Source organism: Neovison vison, chromosome 1, assembly GCF_020171115.1.
Source record: "Neovison vison isolate M4711 chromosome 1, ASM_NN_V1, whole genome shotgun sequence".
NCBI lineage: Eukaryota > Metazoa > Chordata > Mammalia > Carnivora > Mustelidae > Neogale > Neogale vison.
Genome location: NC_058091.1, coordinates 230,978,147 through 230,995,551, shown reverse-complemented (window position 1 = coordinate 230,995,551; position 17,405 = coordinate 230,978,147). Strand labels below are relative to the sequence as shown.

At 40.8% G+C, this 17,405-nt stretch overlaps 1 protein-coding gene across 3 annotated transcripts in view; it reads right to left on the bottom strand.

Moving 5' to 3' along the window:
• The window catches only part of IL6ST (interleukin 6 cytokine family signal transducer), a 60,224-nt gene extending 44,954 nt beyond the window's left edge, over positions 1 to 15,270 (bottom strand). For 2 of the 3 annotated variants that reach the window (XM_044224619.1, XM_044224634.1), the window contains exon 1: positions 15,064 to 15,270. The gene's annotated coding sequence lies outside the window, so the exon portion shown is untranslated. Of the gene's footprint in view, positions 1 to 13,225; positions 13,335 to 15,063 lie in introns of those variants that run through there. The other variant, XM_044224625.1, reaches the window with a different exon arrangement.
• Positions 15,271 to 17,405: the final 2,135 nt, after the last annotated feature.

Sequence of the window (17,405 nt, the reverse complement as noted above, 5' to 3'; positions counted from 1 at the left end):
ACCAACGTCCCATGAGTCAAATGGTTCCAAACCTGGCTGGTGAGCACAGGAACCTTTCCTGAGCCAATGGAAGCACCAAGCACTGCTATCTTCATCCCCTCCAGGAGGTTCTTTCCCTGGTCTGTAGTAATTTCTTTACATGCATGCACTAGTCAGTACTCAGATGAATAGTTAAGCAGGACCTCTGAAGCTTTCTAGAGCCCTCTAGTACTGTTTTGTGAATTCTAGCTCCTTTGGTAATCCCAGCCATCTCCACAGGTCAAAGAGAATCCATGGATCTTATCCTGGATTCCCCCTACCTGTGCCAGGGATTGGAAACTTTCTCAAGGTAGTAGGCTAGGGCAATCACAGGGTTCATCTAACTTGTTTTCCATCTGTCAAGACCACTGCTTTTCATTATCCAGTGTCAAGTGTCTTGATTATCACTGTTTCATGTGGTTGTTTGTTTGTTTGTTTTATGGTTCTATCAGGCAAGAGAGTAAATCTTACCTCCTTTTATCCCGTTATTGGTCCTAAGTGCAAGTTGCAGAGTCATTTGGACACCACATCAAACAGGAATTACATAGTAAGACTATTGTTAAACTACTGTGCATACTGGTGTGAAAAATCCTAACCAAAGCATTTGCAAATTAATTTTCCTGACATACATGAAACAACAACAAAAACTCCATAAATACCAATAGTACTAAACCTAAAATAAAGGGCACATGGGTGGCTCAGTATGTTATGCTTCTGCCTTGAGCTCAGTCATAATCCCAGGATTCTGGGATGGAGCCCCCAGTCAGGCTCAACAGAAAGACTGCTTTTCCCTCTTCTTCTCCCTCTCCCCCCATCCTGCTCATGTTCTTGAGTAAATTAATTTTTGAATAAATTAATTTTATTCTTGAATAAATTAATTTTTTAAAAATCTTAAATAAAAACCTAAAAATGTAAGCATGGTCCATTAAGCGAAAATTAACAATATTACTCACTGTATTAAGATTAAGAGAAGAAAACTATACAATCATTCCAAAAGATGCTTGAAAATTATTTGATAATATTCAACAACTGTTCACTTAAAATTTGAAAGTAACAAAGTGTAAAAAAATGAAGACTGAAAGAGACCGTCCTTACCTTCATGAAGTGTAACAAAGATGATGGAATCAAGCCCATGTTCAAATCCCCAATATGTTCAAATCCCAACTCTTTTTGTAAAACATCTTAGCCAAGTTATTTACTATCCCTCCCTTTCATTCTCCTTATCTATAAAATAAGGATACCACCACTACCTACCCCACATACTACCCAGAGCTTTTGTGAAGATTAAGTCAATAAATATAAAGCACTTATAATCTACCTGACTCACAGTATGTACTCAATAAATAGTAACCTGTTATCAGTGCAGCTCTTGTTGCTGTTGCCACTATCTTTTATCAGAAACCCACAGAAAACATCATAATCAAAAATAAAAATTAGGATCAGTCCTATTGAAGTCAGAATTCAAACAAGGTATTTGGAGTCATCACTCACTCAACACTGTTCTACATGGCTTAACCAAAAACAGAACAAATGATGATATAAAAATGGAGAAAGAAAAACTTGCAGATGATATTATCTATTAAGGAAAAGAATGGGAACCAAATGACAAACTACCACAACTACTTGGAATTAAAAAATCATCAAAAAACATAGTTCTCCTACATACCAGTAATAACCAGTTAGAAATTTAAAAGAAAAAATCCTAGTCACAACAGCAGCAAAAACTGTAATAGAAAAAAAAAAACTAATCAGAGCTATGTAATAACCTGATACAGAAAACCAAAAACCCTTACTAAAAGCTCATTAGTCAAATACCATGAAATGGAAAACAAAATATACATGGTAGGCACTGGTTCTTCACGAAATACTGTATTAATGCAACACAATTTTTACTTAAACTACAAAGAAATCATTTATTATAGAACTTTACAATCCAATTTAAAATGTCACACAAAATATTAGATAATGACCAAAAGCCAATTTTCAAGAGATGAAGAGAAAACTTCTCTATTCATCTATTAAGGCATAATGCAACATTATAGTAATTAAACGGGGCACTGCACCTGAATATTTTGATCAACAGTATAAAGCAAAAAAAGTCCAGAAACAGACCCATAAATACTTAAGAATTTAATCATCCGATTAAAAAAAAAAAGCGCCTATCACTGGGGGAAAAGGACCATTTAAAATAGTACTGGGAAAACTGGCTCCACAAGCAAAAAGATGAAAGAGTTCTACTTCATTACACATACATACACTCCAGATTAAGGATCTTTAGATTCTGACTATTGGAAGAAATAGAGACCTCAGAGTTAGGCAAGTCCTCCTACAAATTATCACTGATTTGTTTCAGACAAATGAAAAGGTTAAAAAATATTTTGATGACTATTTACATTCTCACCGCAGCTTAAGAAATTAACTCATACAGTTGAAGCCAAATAAACAGGTCTTGCTCTTAAGTTGCCTGTGCTCGCTCTCAATCGCTCTCTGACAGATAAATAAAATCTTAAAAAAAAAAAAAATCTTTCAAGTTTAGAGAGGCAGAACATGCACAGAATGCTACAGAAGCACGGAACAGCCCAATCCACAAAGGACCCAGGAAGGCCCAGAAATGAAACGCGAATAAAGGCCTTTCTAAACAGAGAACATAGCATACACATGAGCTATATGTCACCTTTGACTCTACATGTCAAATGAAGATTATCAATGGCAAAGTTCCAGCACAGGCCAGTGTACAAACCAGAGCTGCCATATCTGAAACACAGCTCTGATGAGTTTACTTTCTGTTAGGGAATGGAGGTAAGGGAATACAAAGAACATCCAAACAAAAACAGACTGTGGAGACAACCAATATGAAATGCACTCTTCAGAAGTAATGATGAAACAAATCCACTTCCGAGCAAAGAATGAAACTGAGTAAACGAAAAATGAAAACTTGGAGGCAGAACATCCAAATTTTTAATAGAGCCAACAGATTTATTGTGCTGAAAGAAAAAAAGCTCCTGCTCTGGGATATGTATACAAGCAGCTTTAAAATAATAACCTATACTACAGCCACATTTCAACACACACAGCTATCTTAGTTAGTCATGATCAATTAGCTAACTAATTTCTCACTAATCTCATTAAGATATACTAGACAAGACAGAGAATCAGAGAGACTCTAGACATTGTAACATAACGTGTTTCTGAACATGGTTGACCAGGTGTGTTTTTGAATTTCTCTTTTCTCCTGTTTTCTATATTAATGGTATCATGTGGCTGAATTCGTTCATCTATCTTACTTTATGTCTCCTTCACTGAATTCTCTCCTAGGGTGTACCTCCTGGCTATGGAAGTACCCAAGTATTTGGAATCTACTGCTTTTTAAAAATACCAACATATGAAGATATAGAACTTCAACTATTACTATTTCTAACAAAATAATTTCAAGAATTCTGGCTGGGGGACGCCTGGATGGCTCAATGGGTTAAATCCTCTGCCTTCGGCTCAGGTCATGATCCCAGGGTCCTGGGACTGAGCCCTGCATCAGGGCTCTCCGCACAGCAGGGAGCCTGCTTTCTCCTCCCTCTCTCAGCCTGCCTCTCTGCCTACCTGTGATCTGTCTGTCAAACAAATAAATAAAATCTTTAAAAAACAAAAAATTCTGGCTGGGATCATTGATTCCAGTTATTTATCCTTGTCTTGGATATTCTGCCTCTGACTCAAATAGAAAGGTCTAAAAACAATACACAAATAACATACATGCTATACACATATAGACACAAATGCACTCACTTGGAAGAAAAAAATTATCTTTTCCCCCACCTAAGGTCACCTTTTTGAACCACCTAAATCAATGGGGTCCACCACTGCCTCTTAGCTATCCATTATTCTAGTTTATCTAATCATCTTTCATGATGTCTTTCCTACTTGCCTCTTTTCTACCTTCTACCATGACGATCATCATTTCGGCACATGGGATCACCTTACTATTTAATAGCCTTCCTGCTTCCGGTCTCTTTCCATCCTCCAAATCAGTCTGACGTTACAGGTGGATCAACCTACCTACCTTGTCACTCTTATCTTCTAAAGCTTTTAAAGGGTCAATAATAATGCCAAATATTTAGCTATTTTAGAACTTAAAAAATTGGCTTCATGTGCCTGTCTAACCTATCTTCTCCAGTACTTAAAATCTATTCTATGTCCAATGGAAAAAAGCCTCTGTAACTAACGATTTTGGGAAAATTGGACATCCACATGCCGAAGAATGTACCATTCCTTACACCACACACAAAAACAGACTCAAAATGGATGGAAGACATCAATATGAGACAGGAAAATCCTTGAGGAGAGCACCGGCACCAACTTCTTCCTAGAAACATTGCCAAAGGCAAGGGAAGCAAGGGCAACCTTGGGACTTCATCAAGATAAAAAGCTTTTTGCAACTCAAACAGTCAACAAAACCAAAAGACAACTGAAGAATGGGAAAAGGTATTTGCAGATGATGTATCAGACAAAGGGCTAGTAACCAAAATCTATAAAGAACTTATCAAACCTAACACCCAAAGAACAAATAATCCAGTCAAGAAATGAGCAGAAGACAAGAACAGACATTTCTGCAAAGACAACCAAATGGCCAAGAGACACATGAAGAAGTGATAAACATCACTGGCATCAAGGCATTACAAACCAAAAACACCTGGAGATACCAGGTCGCACCAGTCAGAATGTCTAAAATTAATCAGTCAGGAAACAACAGGTGCTGGCAAGGATACAGAGAAAGGGGACCCCTCCTACATTGTTGGTGGGAATGCAAGCTGGTCCAGACACTCTGGAATACTCGAACACAGTATAGAGGTTCCTCAGAAAGTTGAAAATAGAGCTACCCTACTACCCAGCAATCGCACTACTGGGTATTTACCCTAAAGATACAAATGTAGTGATCCCAAGGGGCACGTGCACCCAAATGCTTGTAAGAGCAATGTCCACTGTAGCCAAACTATGGAAAGAACCTAGATGCCCAACAGATGAATGGTTATTTTGTGTGTGTGTTTGTGTGTGTGTGTGTATGTAAAAGTATATATAATGGAATACTATGCAGCCATAAAAAAGAAACGTAATCCTGCCATTTATAACTACGCAGATGGAACTAGAGTATTATGCTAAACAAAAGTCAATCACAGAAAAACAATTATCATACGATCTCTATGATATGAGGAGTTTGGAGGGGAGAGGGAGAGAAAAATGAGACAAGATGGGACCTGGGAGGGAGACAAACCATGAGAGTCTCACGAAACAAACTGAGGGCTGCTGGGTTGGGGGGAGGGATAGGGTGACTGGGTGATAAAACACTGAGGAGGGGGGAGGAGTCAAGATGGCGGAGAAGTAGCAGGATGAGACTACTTCAGCTAGCAGGTGATCAGCTAGATAGCTTATCTAAAGAGTGCAAACACCTGCAAATCCATCGGCAGATCAAAGAGAAGAAGAACAGCAATTCTAGAAACAGAAAAACAACCACTTTCTGAAAGGCAGGACTGGGAGATGTGAATCCAAAGTGACGGGAAGACAGACCCCAGGGGGAGGGGCCGGCTCCCAGCAAGCAGCGTAGCAAGGGAGCACAAAATCGGGACTTTTAAAACTCTGTTCCGCTGAGGGACATCGCTCCAGAGGCTAAACCAGGGCGAAGCCCATGCGGGGTCAACGTGGCCTCAGGTCCCGCAGGGTCACAGAAGGATCGGGGGTGTCTGAGTGTCGCAGAGCTTGCTGGTATTGGAACGGGAAAGCCGGCTACAGAGACAGAGCCGAGAGTAAGCTCGCAGCTTGGGGTTACCTTGAACTGGTCACAGGCTAGGTGAGCTCGGAGCGCGCCGGAGGTCAGGCAGACGGGAATAACTGGGCGCTGTTCTCTGAGGGCGCACTGAGGAGTGGGGCCCCGGGGCTCTCGGCTCCTCCGGGCCAGAGACCAGGAGGCCGCCATTTGTATTCCCGTCCTCCGGAACTCTGTGGAAAGCGCTCAGGAAACAAAAGCTCCTGAAAGCGAACCCGAGCCCCTGGTAAGGGCAGTGCAATTCTGCCTGGGGCAAAGACACTTGAGAAGCACTACACCAGACCCCTCCCCCAGAAGATCAACAAGAAATCCAGCCAAGATCAAGTTCACCTACCAAGGAGTGCGGTTTCAATACCAAGGAGAGCAGCAGAATTCCAGAGGAGGAGAAAGCAAAGCACGGAACTCATGGCTTTCTCCTTGTGATTTTTTAGTCTTGCAGTTAAAGTAATTTTTGTCTTTTTCATTTTTTTTCTCTTCTTTTGCTAAATTTTTAACTTTTAACCTTTTCCTTTTTAACGTTTTTTAACTAGTTTATCTAATATGTATTTTTTCTTTTTTATACTTTTCTTTATTCGTCTTTTTTTTTTCCTTTCTTTCTTTTTGAACCTCTTTTTATCCCCTTCCCCCCCCCTCACAATTTGGGATCTCTTCTGATTTGGTTAAAGCATATTTTCCTGGGGTTGTTGCCACCCTTTTAGTATTTTACTTGCTCCTTCATATACTCTTATCTGGACAAAATGACAAGGCAGAAAAATTCACCACAAAAAAAAAGAAGAAGAGGCAGTACCGAAGGCTAGGGACCTAATCAATACAGACATTGGTAATATGTCAGATCTAGAGTTCAGAATGATGATTCTCAAGGTTCTAGCCGGGCTCCAAAAAGGCATGGAAGATATTAGAGAAACCCTCTCGGGAGATATAAAAGCCCTTTCTGGAGAAATAAAAGAACTAAAATCTAACCAAGTTGAAATAAAAAAAGCTATTAATGAGGTGCAATCAAAAAATGGAGGCTCTCACTGCTAGGATAAATGAGGCAGAAGAAAGAATTAGCGATATAGAAGACCAAATGACAGAGAATAAAGAAGCTGAGCAAAAGAGGGACAAACAGCTACTGGACCACGAGGGGAGAAATCAGAGATAAGTGACACCATAAGACGAAACAACATTAGAATAATTGGGATTCCAGAAGAAGAAAGAGAGAGGGGAGCAGAAGGTATGCTGGAGAGAATTATTGGGGAGAATTTCCCCAATATGGCAAAGGGAATGAGCATCAAAATTCAGGAGGTTCAGAGAACGCCCCTCAAAATCAATAAGAATAGGCCCACACCCCGTCACCTAATAGTAAAATTTACAAGCCTTAGTGACAAAGAGAAAATCCTGAAAGCAGCCCGGTAAAAGAAGTCTGTTAACATACAATGGTAAAAATATTAGATTGGCAGCTGACTTATCCACAGAGACCTGGCAGGACAGAAAGAGCTGGCATGGTATTTTCAGAGCACTAAACGAGAAAAACATGCAGCCAAGAATACTATATCCAGCTAGGCTATCATTGAAAATAGGAGGAGAGATTAAAAGCTTCCAGGACAAACAAAAACTGAAAAGAATTTGCAAACACCAAACCAGCTCTACAGGAAATATTGAAAGGGGTCCTCTAAGCAAAGAGAGAGCCTATTAAGTGGTAGATTACAAAGGAACAGAGACCATATACAGTAACAGTCACCTTACAGGCAACACAATGGCACTAAATTCATATCTCTCAATAGATACCCTGAATGTTAATGGGCTAAATGTCCCAATCAAAAGACACAGGGTATCAGAATGGATAAAAAAACAAAACCCATCTATATGTTGCCTACAAGAAACTCATTTTAAACCTGAAGACACCTCCAGATTTAAAGTGAGGGGGTGGAAAAGAATTTACCATGCTAATGGACATCAGAAGAAAGCAGGAGTGGCAATCCTTGTATCAGATCAATTAGATTTTAAGCCAAAGACTATAACAAGAGATGAGGAAGGACACTATATCATACTCAAAGGGTCTGTCCAACAAGAAGATCTAACAATTTTAAATATCTATGCCCCCAACGTGGGAGCAGCCAACTATATAAACCAATTAATAACAAAATCAAAGAAACACATCAACAATAATACAATAATAGTAGGGGACTTTAACACTCCCCTCACTGAAATGGACAGATCATCCAAGCAAAAAAGATCAACAAGAAAATAAAGGCCTTAAACGACACAGTGGACCAGATGGACATCACAGATATATTCAGAACATTTCATCCCAAAGCAACAGAATATACATTCTTCTCTAGTGCACATGGAACATTCTCCAGAATAGATCACATCCTCGGTCCTAAATCAGGACTCAACCGGTATCAAAAGATTGGGATCATTCCCTGCATATTTTCAGACCACAATGCTCTGAAGCTACAACTCAACCACAAGAGGAAGTTTGGAAATAACCCAAATACATGGAGACTAAACAGCATCCTTCTAAAGAATGAATGGGTCAACCGGGAAATTAAAGAAGAATTGAAAAAAAATCATGGAAACAAATGATAATGAAAACACAACAGTTCAAAATCTGTGGGACACAACAAAGGCAGTCCTGAGAGGAAAATATATAGTGGTACAAGCCTTTCTCAAGAAACAAGAAGGGTCTCAGGTTCATAACCTAACCCTACACCTAAAGAAGCTGGAGAAAGAACAAGAAAGAAACCCTAAGCCCAGCAGGAGGAGAGAAATCATAAAGATCAGAGCAGAAATCAATGAAATAGAAACCAAAAAAACAATAGAACAAATCAACAAAACTAGGAGCTGGTTCTTTGAAAGAATAAAATTGATAACCCCCTAGCCAGACTTATCAAAAAGAAAAGAGAAAGGACCCAAATAAATAAAATCATGAATGAAAGAGGAGAGATCACAACTAACACCAAAGAAATACAAACTATAATATACTATGAGCAACTCTACGCCAACAAATTTGACAATCTGGAAAAAATGGATGCATTCCTAGAAACACATAAACTACCACAACTGAACCAGGAAGAAATAGAAAGCCTGAACAGACCCATAACCAGTAAGGAGATTGAAACAGTCATTAAAAATCTCCAAACAAAAGCCCAGGGCCAGACGGCTTCCCAGGGGAATTCTACCAAACATTTAAAGAAGAGCTAATTCCTATTCTCCTGAAACTGTTCCAAAAAATAGAAATGGAAGGAAAACTTCCAAACTCATTTTATGAGGCCAACATCACCTTGATCCCAAAACCAGACAAGGATCCCATCAAAAAAGAGAGCTATAGACCAATATCCTTGATGAACACAGATACGAAAATTCTCACCAAAATACTTGCCAATAGGATTCAACAGTACATTAAAAGGATTATTTACCACAACCAAGTGGGATTTATTCCAGGGCTGCAAGGTTGGTTCAACATCCGCAAATCAGTCAATGTGACACAACACATCAATAAATAAAACACATCAACAAGAACCATATGATACTCTCAGTAGATGCTGAAAAAGCGTTTGACAAAGTACAGCATCCCTTCCTGATCAAAACTCTTCAAAGTGTAGGGATAGAGGGCACATACCTCAATATCATCAAAGCCATCTATGAAAAACCCACCAAAAATATCATTCTCAATGGAGAAAAACTGAAAGCTTTTCCACTAAGGTCAGGAACACAGCAGGGATGTCCATTATCACCACTACTATTCAACATAGTACTAGAAGTCCTAGCCTCAGCAATCAGACAACAAAAGGAAATTAAAGGCATCCAAATCGGCAAAGAAGTCGTCAAACTATCACTGCAGATGGTATGATTCTATATGTGGAAAACCCAAAAGACTCCACTCCAAAACTGCTAGAACTTGTACAGGAATTCAGTAAAGTGTCAGGATATAAAAATCAATGCATAGAAATCAGTTGCATTTCTCTACACCAACAACAAGACAGAAGAAAGAGAAATTAAGGAGTCAATCCCATTTACAATTGCACCCAAAAGCTTAAGATACCTAGGAATAAACCTAACCAAAGAGGCACAGAATCTATACTCCGAAAACTATAAAGTACTCATGAAAGAAATTGAGGAAGACACAAAGAAATGGAAAAATGTTCCATGCTCCTGGACTGGAAGAATAAATATTGTGAAAATGTCTATGCTACCTAAAGCAATCTATACATTTAATGCAATTCCTATCAAAGTACCATCCTTCTTTTTCAAAGAAATGGAACGAATAATCCTAAAATTTATATGGAACCAGAAAAGACCTCGAATCGCCAAAGGAATATTGAAAAAGCAAGCCAAAGTTGGTGGCATCACAATTCCGGACTTCAAGCTCTATTACAAAGCTGTCATCATCAAGACAGCATGGTATTGGCACAAAAACAGACACATAGATCAATGGAACAGAATAGAGAGCCCAGAAATAATCCCTCAACTCTATGGTCAACTAATCTTCAACAAAGCAGGAAAGAAATGTCCAATGGAAAAGACAGCCTCTTCAATAAATGGTGCTGGGAAAATTGGACAGCCACATGCAGAGAAATGAAATTGGACCATTTCCTTACACCACACACAAAAATAGACTCAAAATGGATGAAGGACCTCAATGTGAGAAAGGAATCCTTTCTGTGAGGAGAACACAGGCAGCAACCTCTTCGACCTCAGCCACAGCAACTTCTTCCTAGGAACATCGCCGAAGGCAAGGGAAGCAAGGGCAAAAATGAACTATTGGGATTTCATCAAGATCAAAAGCTTTTGCACAGCAAAGGAAACAGTTAACAAAACCAAAAGACAACTGACAGAATGGGAGAAGATATTTGCAAACAACTTATCAGATAAAGGCCTAGTGTCCAAAATCTGAACTTAGCAAACTCAACACCCAAAGAACAAACAATCCAATCAAGAAATGGGCAGAGGACATGAACAGACATTTCTGCAAAGACGACATCCAGATGGCCAACAGACACATGAAAAAGTGCTCCATATCACTCGGCATCAGGGAAATACAAATCAAAACCACAATGAGATATCATCTCACACCAGTCAGAATGGCTAAAATCAACAAGTCAGGAAATGAGAGATGCTGGCGAGGATGCAGTCAAAGGGGAACCCTCCTACACTGTTGGTGGGAATGCAAGCTGGTGCAACCACTCTGGAAAACAGCATGGAGGTTCCTCAAAATGTTGAAAATAGAACTGCCCTATGACCCAGCAATTGCACTACTAGGTATTTACCTTAAAGATACAAACGTAGTGATCCAAAGGGGCACGTGCACCCGAATGTTTATAGCAGCAATGTCCACAATAGCCAAACTATGGAAAGAACCTAGATGTCCATCAACAGATGAATGGATAAAGAAGATGTGGTATATATACACAATAGAGTACTATGCAGCCATCAAAAGAAATGAAATCTTGCCCTTTGCGACAACATGGATGGAACTAGAGCGTATCATGCTTAGTGAAATAAGACAAGCAGAGAAAGACAACTATCATATGATCTCCCTGATATGAGGAAGTGGTGATGCAACATGGGGGCTTAAGTGGGTAGGAGAAGAATAAATGAAACAAGATGGGATTGGGAGGGAGACAAACCATAAGTGACTCTTAATCTCACAAAACAAACTGAGGGTTGCTGGGGGGAGGGGGGTTGGGAGAAGGGGGGTGGAGTTATGGACATTGGGGAGGGTATGTGCTTTGGTGAATGCTATGAAGTGTGTAAATCTGGCGATTCACAGACCTGCACCCCTGGGGATAAAAATATGTGTTTATAAAAAATAAAAAAAAATATTAAAAAAAAAAAAACACTGAGGAGGGTTATGTGTTATAGTGACTGCTGTGAATTGTCTAAGACTGATGATTCACAGACCTGTACCCCTGAAACAAGTAATACATTATATGTTAATAAAATAAAATTTTGAAAAAAATGAATTCTATTCTAGAAGGGCCTCGCTGGCTCATCTGATATAGCAAGTGACCTTGACCTTGGGGTTTTGAGTTCAAGCCTCATGTTGGGTGTAGAAAGCACTTCAAACAAACAAACCAATGAACAATAAAGTCTATTCTAAAAAAACCCTCTACTCAGCTATTGTTTCCTCAAGCTACCCCTCCACTGTACATCTAAAGAGAATAGCAAACAATCCAGTGAAATTATTTATGCAGCTTCCCAAATGCAAAGCAAGTATTTAAGCTTTTATTTGCCTTGAACTCATCATGCCATTTCACATTTTGGTCTCCTTTTTATCATTCCCTACACCTGTAGACTAAACTCACTCCTACAGACTAAGCTCAAGCCATAATAAACTACTAGACTTTCTGTAACATGTTTTGTTATTTCAGAGTCTGTGCTTCTACATACACTATCCCAACTCTGCTTTTTAACTGTGTAACTCCGATGAAACATCATCTCTCCTGTGGAATTTCCCAGTTCCCACAAACACCTTTGCTCCCAATGCACTTGTGTACAGTTTCTTAACAGGTCTGATTAACCTTGTACTGGAATTACTTGTTTCTAGGTCTTGGAGATTCTCAGATCTACAGATACTTTGAGGCACACAGAGCACATCTGAGAGTGTTTTAGAAGACCTCCTGGGGGCGCCTGGGTGGCTCAGTGGGTTAAGCCGCTGCCTTCGGCTCAGGTCATGATCTCAGGGTCCTGGGATCGAGTCCCACATCGGGCTCTCTGCTCAGCAGGGAGCCTGCTTCCTCCTCTCCTCTCCTCTCTCTTTGCCTGCCTCTCTGCCTACTTGTGATTTCTCTGTCAAATAAATATATAAATAATCTTTAAAAAAAAAAAAAGAGACCTCCTGGAATTGCCATATTATTCTAGTCACCACCATTCAAGTATACTATATGAAGAAAAAAAACACATGCATCACAGTTAAGAGCTCAGATTCTGAAGCCAGGCTATTTGTGCCTGAATTCCAGATCGACCCCTTATTAACTGTGTGGCACTGGACAAATTAACCTCTTTTTGTTTTGGCTTCCTTCTTTGTAAAAGGAAGATAATAGCATTTGCCTTCTGAGAGAATTAATATGGGCAAAGTGCTCAGAACCATGACTGGCACAAATTAAGTATTACATACCTATTGGCTATTTTAATTAACATACCTTCTACATAGACCTCTATTTGGCTTGAGTTTCCTTCATTTTTCTCTATCCAAATCTCACGAATGTTTCAAGTTTGACTTCTGCTCAATCCTTTGATTATTCCAACCTTTAAATAATCACTCCCTAATTTAATTATCTATAGCAGTTTCTGTATCATTCTACATTTCTACATTCTACATTTCTGCATCATTCTAATTAAAACTGCCTTGCATAATTTTTCATATATCTGCCAGTCCAATTTCTGTAAACTCTATAAACGACCTAGGAATACCTTATATGTCTTTGTGAATTCCTGTAGCCCGCAGTAGTACTTAGTATTTGTTGTGTAAAAAGAGTAGAAACTTCAATTCTGATCACACAACCTCTGCAATCAAAGAAATGGAGAAGGCTGTGAGAACATTCCACACTTCTCCAGGAGCCAGACTGCAAATGTAATAGAACTAGGGAGTCCTGATATGTTAAAATGGAAAACTCTAGCTTCTATAGGGAAAAAAACCCTCTCTGAGGATCAGTCATCAAGTCCCCAAGTTCCCACACTGTACTGGTGGATCCTTTTCAAGAATTTCATCAGCATGACAAAATGACCAACTGAGATTACAGGATTTAGAATTACACAGATCTAAGTATCACAGGGACCCAGCCCCTCAGTTTCCTTCTCTATCAAGAATACTACAACTTTTTACTTCACAGGTATATGTAATAATCAACACTTACCTAACATTAACTGAAGCTCAAATTCCCTTGGAAAAAAATTTTAAATAAACTGAAAACACTGCAACTCATAAATGAAAACGTGAAAGAACACTGCATGTTTTTCATTACATAGGAAAATATATTAACTTAGCTGGCAGTATTTATAATATTCTAAATTACCTATAAGAAACTTAAACATGTACAGACAGCACTGCCAATTAGAGAGACTTGAGAAGAGGGAAAAATTCCACTATAAAACTTATCCTTTTTCTCACTTTCTCCATCCTGTGCTTTTTGTCTTCCACTTGTGATTAAAAACAAGTGTTCAAAATAACCCCTCAAAAGCAGCAGCTGGAAAACACCATTCAACTTAGTATCAAGTTGGTTACATAAACGTGTAATTCCATTTATAGCTAAAAAAAAAAAAAAATTCTTCCAAGTGAAAATTATCAGTAATCTAAGAAATTAAGATAATGGCGAACAGCTCAGATGATGATCTGAGCCAGGAATTTCAAATTAACAGTTGTTCCAACTTGAAGCTGGCAGTCACACAGTCTAAAGGGTTTGTTTACAGCAGTGACTTAACCGAACACTCCAATCTTTTAGAAGTCACCCTGGCATTCTAATCACTAATTATTTCCTAGCAGCGTAACTGCTGAAAATGCCAATACTACACAAATTAAACCAAAATGGGTGTTCTTCTGAAGGGAAAAATCCCCAAAAAACCAAAATGGCAAGTCTTAATTCTAACCTGCGATATTTTTTTCAGCTGGAGTTATGAATAAAATGCTGTTCATCTACTGAAAAACAGAAGAACCTTGCCACTTGGAATAACCTTTAAGCTAGGGGGAGGGGTAAACTTTTAAAGATGGATTTGGTGCTTCTCAAATACAGCGCTATGTGGGATACATGTAAGAGATAAAAATAGAAAAAAACGCCATTTAGTTTAAAATATTTTAATTAAAATGAACTTTCAATCATGTTGAAACACCGTAACTTCACGATGAAAAGATGGCTTTGGTAAAGAGATACTGATTTCCAGGTAGAAAAAAAATGAAGAATCAAGTGCGGGGCCAGTGCAAATTAAGGGGAGATAGAAAAGGGCAAAAAGTGGGGATGTGGGGGCGTGGGCCAAAGAAGGGAGTGTGGGTGTGTGTGAGCGCGCTTAAGTAAGGTCTGCGCTTATGGTTGAGAAATATAGGTGACAAACTTGTAGAAATCAAATTCAGAGGTGTGTGAACACGGAAAGGAAGGAGGAACGTGGGGGATTTCCAGGCTGGACTAACAAGTTTGGGACGTGCACATTCCGGGGAAGGGAGGCCCCCTCGAGTGCCTGGTCTCCAGGCCCCAATACCTCCGACCCGGCCCTCACCCTCCCGCTACGCGGCCCTTCACTCGGCCACGGGATCTCCTCACCTCAGGCCGCGGCGCCTCGCTCATCCGCGTCTGTAGAGCGACGACTCCCTCCGTCCCAGGCCAGGCCGGGTCAGTCGGCCGCCCAGTCGCGGCCCCTGGCTCAGCTGCGCCCGGGCGTTCCCCGCGCGAAACAGCGGGCCACTCCAGTCCTCGCTTCGGCTCCGGCTCCGGCTCCGGCTCGCTCCCGGCTCCCTCCAGCAGACGCGGCACGCGGCCCTCCTCCCCCGGCGGGGCGTTGCGCCCCCGACCCCGCCCCGCAGCGCCCTAGCCGCGCCCCGCCCCCGGGTTTAGGGACTGTATGCTGATTGGCTCCAGCGAGACCTGGCGCGCTAGGATATTGGCCAGGCGGTAACCCGACGGCGAAGGGGCGGGATTCCAGTCTGCTGCAATTCCCGTAACGCAGCTCCTGGCGTCCGGGATTCCGGCGGCGGCGCCCGCGTCGCTTTTCCTAGACCGGATCGAAGGGTTCCCCCCACCGCTCCTCCGCGGGCGGAAGAAGCGGAATGTTCCATTTTTCCGTGGAATAACGGGGTCGTGAACTGGAGCCCGGGTACTTTGTACGCCTGCCGCTCTCCCTTCTCGCTGTGGTCCCGCGGCCTTGGTTCGCGGCCTTCCCCGAGGGACTCAGAGCCGCGAAGGACCGCCGGGCTCCCTCGGGGACAGGGGAGGCGTGGGAGTTTCTCGGGGGAAGTGAAGGACTCGATGGTCGTAACTTCACACGAGATGCCTGCAGATCGTGGTGGCGGCGGCCTCAGTCCAAGGCATGCATAAATGAACCTTGCCAGGATATATATATATATTTAAGTTACTAAATGAGTTTGTTTGCGATTGATCAGTGAACCCCAGAGGTGGTGTGACACGCCAAGAAACTAGTTCTTTGCGGTTTGTACCTCCCAATCTGTGATAAAAATACCTAGCAAAACTAATTTCATTACATACCTCCCCTGCCTGAGAATGGACTTTCAGGCTCGCTGTGGGGTTGGTTTTTTTTTTTCCCAAAGCAAGATGACAAACTTGTAAGGGGTGGGGGGGTCGGGGGTGGGGTGGGGTGTGTGTGTGTGTCAGTGTCAGTTAACCCGAGGCCAGGGCCTTCTGTGGAAGAATGGCAGGCTGTAGGAGGGCAATAATGGCTTAATGGACTTGAACAAATTATACCCATAAATTAAACAATTACAAAATTACAAAGTTTTTCATTATATTGAGGATTCAGAAAGGGGAAAACACAACAAATTATGATCTCTTAGTTGTTGATGAAGTACTTTTGAAGAGAAACGGAAAAGCGGGTCTAGTGATAAAGGAGTCCTAAGCAAACCTGGGGATGTGCTGTAAGACAGACAAAGCTACATTGTATTCAGCTCTTGGTGCTCCCTGTCATGCTACAGCTAACCTACAGTGTGACAGGACTGTATTCTAGGTCGGCCATTTACAGGGATGTTTAAAACAAACGTATAAAATTTAAATTGTTTATTTAGTTCTAGCAAACATTTATTTAGAGGAATGTATAGTGGTTAAGTGTACTTAACTTTCTGGTTGCAAATTCCCTGAGTTTGCATCCTGGTGCTGCCACTTCCTATGTCTGTGATGGCAGGCAGGTCATCTCGGTTTCTTTATCTGCAAAATGAGAATAATGGTTCAACCTAATGGGAATGCTGCAAAGGTTAAATGAGTTAAAATACATGAGACTCTCAGTATATAGTAGGTGCTCAATAAATATCAGCTGTTTGTGGATGACTTATGTCAGTGCTTCCCAAACCTTTTGCATCAAAGCATATAATGAAAATGATGATATTTCACCAGTACAGGGAATAAAGATGGAGGGAATCAATATCTCACAGCACACTAGTCTGCCTTGTGCGCTGGTCAAGAGAGCAAACGACTGAGTCATTCCTTCTGTGGGTATCTATGTATTGGCCTAACCCAGCCTAACTTCTAAGAAAGACGTTTTGTGGGGATGGCTAAAGTCGTGGGCTAAAAGGATGAATCAATATTGGAGAAAGATTTTTCAAAACAGAAAGAGCCCTTCCCCCCATGGCTGGAATTATTAGTTTGCAGGCACCTCTTTAGGGTATTGGCCCTCAAATGACCACTTTTCAGTTAAGGATTTGTCATGAGAAAACTTGTCAAGATGCAACAGTAAGTGGGAAAAAGTGACATATCAATCAACTTTCCATGTATGCCTTAGGATCATTTTGGATTTCACTTATATCAAAAGCAGAGAGTAGGGAAGTGTACAGTGAGAGAGCAATATGAGGACAGTGAGTGAGCAGGTGAACAGAGCCAGGAAAAAAATGCTACATAACAAAGGTAATCTGTGCTGAAGACCAATTCTCCCTGCTCACTAT